Raw genomic sequence first — 6,384 nt, forward strand, 5'->3', positions numbered from 1 at the left:
CACACACACACATACGCGCGTATGTATGTATGTATGTATGTATGTGCGTGTGAATGCAGGGGGGAAAATTGACAGTAACTTCGAAATTTTACTTTCGTTGACTTCGACAGACTGACTTGGACCCAACAAAGGCGTAACTTCAAAGTTACTGTCAATCTTTTCATTGTAAAAATAAATTTTCTCTACTTAGACGTATTGAGAGATCCTTCATTTAATGTTTGATTTTTATATAAAAATGCATAACAGCTATGCTCGAAACTATTAACCCTCTGTCACTTTTGTAATTTTCTTCTGATTAAGAATATTTACTCGTGTATAGAAAACTATTTTTCTTTTCGTTCTACCTTTCGTACATACTTACTCAATTATACTCAAGTACATATGTACGTACGTAAGCACGTGTGTACGTATGATATTTTTACCTTTATTACCATTGCTGCTAACTTGACCATCAAATGTCACTAGCTGTACTCTTTTCAATTTCCATACCAACTTAACTGCAGTAAAAACATAAATATCGCAGTGTCATACATGAGTGTAAATGCAATGATTTATATTAATAGGAAATACTAACATTTTCCCCTGCGTTGATCGCGCATTTATTTTAGGCGAATAGCTTAACTAAAGGCATTAATGCCACGGCCTCTTTTCTTGAAATAGTCTGTACTTTTCTTTGGATAGTACATCTAATCTGTCGCCCAGATAAACAATATCGCTTGAATTTGTTTTTATTGGCTAAGCCAGTAAAACCCATTTCAGAGTCTCCATGACTGCTGGTGGGAAGGGAGATCTGTCCCGAATACTTCGAACAGAGTGGATTCAGCATTTGAGGACCAAGTTCCATGTAGGCTTAGCTGAGGCACAAAGAAAGTCTATTAAACAAAACAGAAACAGACTCTCCAATGGGCTTCCGCACAGTGCTTACATACCAAATTTCAGTCACAATGCAATAGTTGACTCAAGGCCATGGTCTAAGACATTTGCCCAAGTAGCGATGTAGAAGGATCGAACTCGAAGCCGTGCAGCAGAAGGCGAAGTTATTGACCCCAAAGCCATGCCTGCGACTGGTTGGATACATTTAACTGAGTGTACACCACTGCAAGCACTCAAAATATGTCTCAGGGCTGATGATAAGTCGGTAGCTTGAAACATTGCTTCCAGCTGTAGTACCCCATCAGCTACGCTCTCTTTCGCCTTCTCCCCTCAGTTTGTGATACCCTTGCAAAGGTCATTGCTGCTTCTCTTCTTCGTCTCATCAAATTGCAAATGAAAATAGAAAAAAAGAAACTTTGTGTATCTAGACTACTTTATCCAATGTATCCTTCTCTTTTTAAGATGAATGGGTGTGGTATCAGAGAGACTTAGCTGTTGTTTCTAGAAAGTCTAGTAACAACGCTGAAGTTTCTTCGTTTGCTTGATCTATGGACAGTTGTTGTGGTGGTGGTGATGGTTTAACCTCTCGGCAATCCAAATCTAAGGCATTGGCGATTTAAGCACACTCAGAGTTAAATTAGAAGCTGTCACAAAGTGCATTGCAAACCGCGTCCTCAAGCTCTCATTCAGCCGATCGCGGGTGAAAATCTCGGCATCAATCAATATCTTCGTAAACTGAAGTGGAGAAATGTTCAGTGCAAGTGGCGGCTGAGCATATGTAGCCGTTCCTACGAAATGAACGAAAGATTGCACTAATGGGGTAAACAGCGCCAAAGATAAAGTAGTAATCTTTTGGAAAATCGATTCTCGGTTTAACGACTGTTCATTTTGCTTACGTCACTAATATCTTTGGGGAGCAATAAACATCACAGGATCGTACAGTTTTCTTCTAAATAGAGATGTAATTTTAAAGTGTGTGCATTGAAACTATTCATTTTTCTTGTTTCACAGATTTCACAGCTACCAAGGGAAATAACTTCCACTGGCAAATTAGAAATGTTAGCACTTCTGTTCTGTTGTATGGCATGAATATATTTAATCTTGCATTGATACTAACCAATATTTAGGAAGCGAGTAAACTCGATTTCAGCGTTGAATGATATCTATTATTGTGTCAAGAGGAACGGAAAAAGTCAATATTTGCGATATTTGAGCTTAGAATTTAATGACATTGGTTATGTCCGGCACTCTGCCGATTCTAACTTCCAACACCTTTTTTGGACAACTGGCTGAAATCCAACAGCGTAGCTCGAACTGAAAACACAAGGAATTGATGTTAACGTTGCAAGGCAATTTACTTTTGATTAGATAATACATGTGCCAGTGTGTGTGTGAGAGAGAGAGAGAGAGAGAGAGAGAGAGAGAGAGAGAGAGAGAGAGAGAGAGAGAGAGAGAGAGAGAGAGAGAGAGAGAGAGAGAGAGAGAGAGAACTAATCAGATATGGATATTTGACCTTTAATGTGATATTAAGGTTGTGAAATAGTCATTAATGAATAACGTTTGGTGGATTGCATGTTATTTTCATAATGACTATACTGATATTGTATTCTTTATCATGCATCTTTATTAACCCGGAATATTTGCATATACATATATACAAGTGTATAAGAGCAGCATTCAAAAGATATCGAATGGAATAAGCACATGTTTTCACAACATAATTATGCTAAATAGTAATACGAATACAGTTCATAATTATTGGTTTTCAAATTTTGGCACAAGTCTAGCAAACTTGGGGAAAGCGTAAGTGGATTACATCAATTCCAGTACTCAACTGGTACTTATTTTGTCGACATCGAAAGCATAAAAGGCAAAGTCGACCACGGTGGAATCTGAACTCAGAACGTAAAGACGGATGAAATGCCGCCAAGCATTTTGCCCAGCGTGCTAATGATTCTGTCAGCTCGCCGCCTTATACAGTTCATGATTATTGAAAAGAAATGAATTTGATAGAATGAGAATGCCTTATAATAGAATCGACTGGCATAGCTTCGAGCAGCACCTCGGGTAAGTAAACGTAGTAGAGGGTGAGAGGCAACATCACTGCGTTTAATCTAGATGGCTCTACTTGAGGTTCAATTGACCAACTTTTTATAACGCCAGTCGATCAAGAAATTTGACGGGAAGGGTCCAGCTCATTTGGTTACACCAGTCGATCTGACTGGCCGAGTTATGTTTGCTTAGGTGTTTATGTCTCATTTAGAAACTTATATTGTGGTTCTAAGCTAGAATTCTGAGCTAGGTGGTTTCGAATTTTGGCTGAAGCTTCGTTACAGACCCATAACTGGGACGGAACTAGTACTTACACTTAATAACTCAGGACATAAAGCTAGGATCCACTATGCATTTTGTTCACTAACACTTCTATCCATTTTTACTGTATATGTGTTTGTATATTCGCTCTTTATAGTACATTTATGAAACATTTATTCGTATTTTTATACGTACATTTATGACACTGTCCTGTGTATAATAGCATATATGTGTGCATTTGTATATGTACGTCTTAGTTCACACCCACGCACACATGCGGACACACTCATGCGTGCACAGATGTATGTACAAGGCTAGTTTGTCGAACGACCACCTAAATAGAGCTGCTGTTTTACATTTTTAAAACGGCCATCCCAAGGCGCAACAGAACCAAAATGTATCAACCTCTTTAAAACTAAGGAGTATTAGTGAAACATTCCAGTAGACCTGATGTTATTTTATGAAACAGGAAATAAAAATCATGCATAAAATCAGCTGTATTGATCATTGCCCTTCCTTTGGACAATATCAATGGCTCGGTGAATGAGACTTATTGCATAGGCAAATGTTGGTCTCCTATACTGACCCTGTTTAGACCTACGCTCTGTGAAGAACACGGAAACCAGTGAAGTATCGGGTATAAGCCTGCACTCCAATTGGTGTAGAATTATGCGTCAGTGACAGCTTTCGACGGAAGGAAAGGGCATCGAATCCCATTGAGGAGCTAACAATCGCATCAAGCTGACAAAACTACACCCAATTAAATGCTACAACCTGCCTGCATCATTGCGTGCGAGGGGCTTAGAAATACAAATAACCTGAAGAGTGGATGATATACACTGCACCAGGCATAACAAAAAGACAAAAAAAGAAGCCAGCACACAACCTAGGATGCCAGAATATACAGGCAATGATCACTGTATTGTCAGATAATCACTGAAAGATTAGTGACACACGAAACACTGCAATAATTAACAACGACCTTCTAAAATTTGAAGTGGACTTTGCAAGACTACAAGAAACATGTGTTGCAGAATTAGCTACTTTATACGAGAGATACTAAACCTTTTTCTGGCAAGGAAAGGACTTAGACAAGATCAAAGAGCATGGTGTTGGCTTTGTTGTGAGAAACTCGCTGCTAAGGATAGTGAAGTTCAGAGAGAATGAAACCGAGCGGATTTTCTCACCGCCAACTCCATACACCCAAAGGGTTTGTCAGCCTTATCGGTGACTGCCCCGACTCACCTCTACACAAGATAAAAAAGATCAGATTCTATTACCAACTCTTAAGAAGACCCAAAATCAGGAAAGACTACCGCTGCTTGGCGACTTCAACATCAGTGTGGGTACCGACCATGTATCTTGGCCGTGCACGGGACTGGCAGTATAAATGACAGCGGGCAACGATTGATTGAGTTTCGCATACTCTATGGACTGTTTTCGAGATATCCCCCGCTTCAATTAGAGGCGTCAACAAGAGCCATTTTGAAGAATGTGTCAATGACTCGAACCTTCCGGAATGCAGTTTGTGACATGGATGACTCTTGGTTTTCAGCAAAATCAGACTGAGGTCAAAGAAGATGCATTATATGAAACCACCTTGCAAGCAGCGCATTGATGTCATGTCACAACCCTCAGATAAGGCAAAGAGTTCATCAGGTTTCTGGACGATGCCTTCCCTGCTCTCTCCTAGATGTAGAAGCACAGATGAGATGGGATTCTATCATGGACTCCATCCACAGTGCTACACTGAAGAATGTAGCAAGAAATGGTACAAGACGTTGGATTGATTTGAAAAATTCGGACAAGCTCACCGCTGTCATTGTGACGAAGCGTGCTGCGCTACTCAAACATTAACATCACCCTACATTGGCAACCTTGCAAGCATTAAAAACAGCAAGATGCATGTCCCAAGTCAGACGGTGTGCAAATGACTACAGGTTACAGTTGTGAAAAGCTATTCAATCATCATTTGACACGGGGAAAATCAGTGGAATATAAGAAAAGATATAAAAGGCTAGCGCAGCATCAAAGACAAAAGCAAGCAGACAGAAAGATTAGTGAAAGCATTACTCCAAACTTTTTGTCAGTGACGGAGGAACTAGATACACTACATACAGGAACTGGTTAAATGAGAATACGTGTAAGGGTTATTCCATTCAATATTGCAAATCAAAGAACAGGGAAAATTCGACATCTCTGTCATTTTATCTGGTAACTATATGGGTTCAAAAAAAGAGAGTGGGGGAGAGTGTGTGTGTACGAGGTGGTATCAAAAAGTTCCCGGAATATTTTTGTAGCGCACCAACAGATTGCAGCACACGGTTGCGTGCGCAGTAAGAGTTAGCAGTGACCTTCATGAGGTAGTGTGCCGAGTGATATCGCTGTGTTTACTTTGAAAGTTGTGAAATTTTATGTTTTTGTGATCATGTGTATGCTGTTGTCTGCGATTTTGTCATGGACAGGAATTAAGAATGTGTGTGTGTGTTTGTCTTTATTCCCCACCACCGCTTGACAACTAGTGTTGGTTTGTTTGTGTTTCCAAGCTTAAAAACAAAATATTGGGGTTGATCTGAAACAAGTAAAAGCTAAGAGATAGGTTTGTTCGATCATGGTTAACCTGGAGTTAAGCAACAATAGTACTTAATGAGTTTATATCAAAATCATGACTTGTGAAATAAATTAAGAAAAAAGAAAACTCGCAGATGCTTTATGTGTGAAAAAACAAATATGAAAAATTACCACCTAATCTAGCAAGCCAATTTTAATTAATAAAAATTACACCTAAAAGCCAATTTCAATTTATAAAAATTACACCTGTAAATTTATAAACCGCGTAAACAAAAGGAGATAACTTTAATAAGATCTGTGGCAAGACTTCCTTTTGTACCCCCGCCCAAAAACACCTCCCTTTAAAAAAAAATTTATTTTTCTACACATACCCCCCATTTTCGGCTACGGAGAATACGAATCTGTAAAAAAATTGGCAAAAATCGACATTTTGACATTACTCCACTCCTTATTTCTTCATTTTTAACTTTTTTCAGAATTTTTTTTTCAAAACATGCGGAAAAATACGGAGATTATGATTCTGAAAAAAAATTTCCAAAATTTTTCTACTTAGGGTTAGGGTTAGAGTTTTAGGGTTATGGTTAGGGTTTTAGGGTTAAGGTTTTAGGGTTAGGGTTAGGGTTACGG

Source organism: Octopus bimaculoides, chromosome 6, assembly GCF_001194135.2.
Source record: "Octopus bimaculoides isolate UCB-OBI-ISO-001 chromosome 6, ASM119413v2, whole genome shotgun sequence".
In the NCBI taxonomy this organism is placed as follows: Eukaryota; Metazoa; Mollusca; class Cephalopoda; order Octopoda; family Octopodidae; genus Octopus; species Octopus bimaculoides.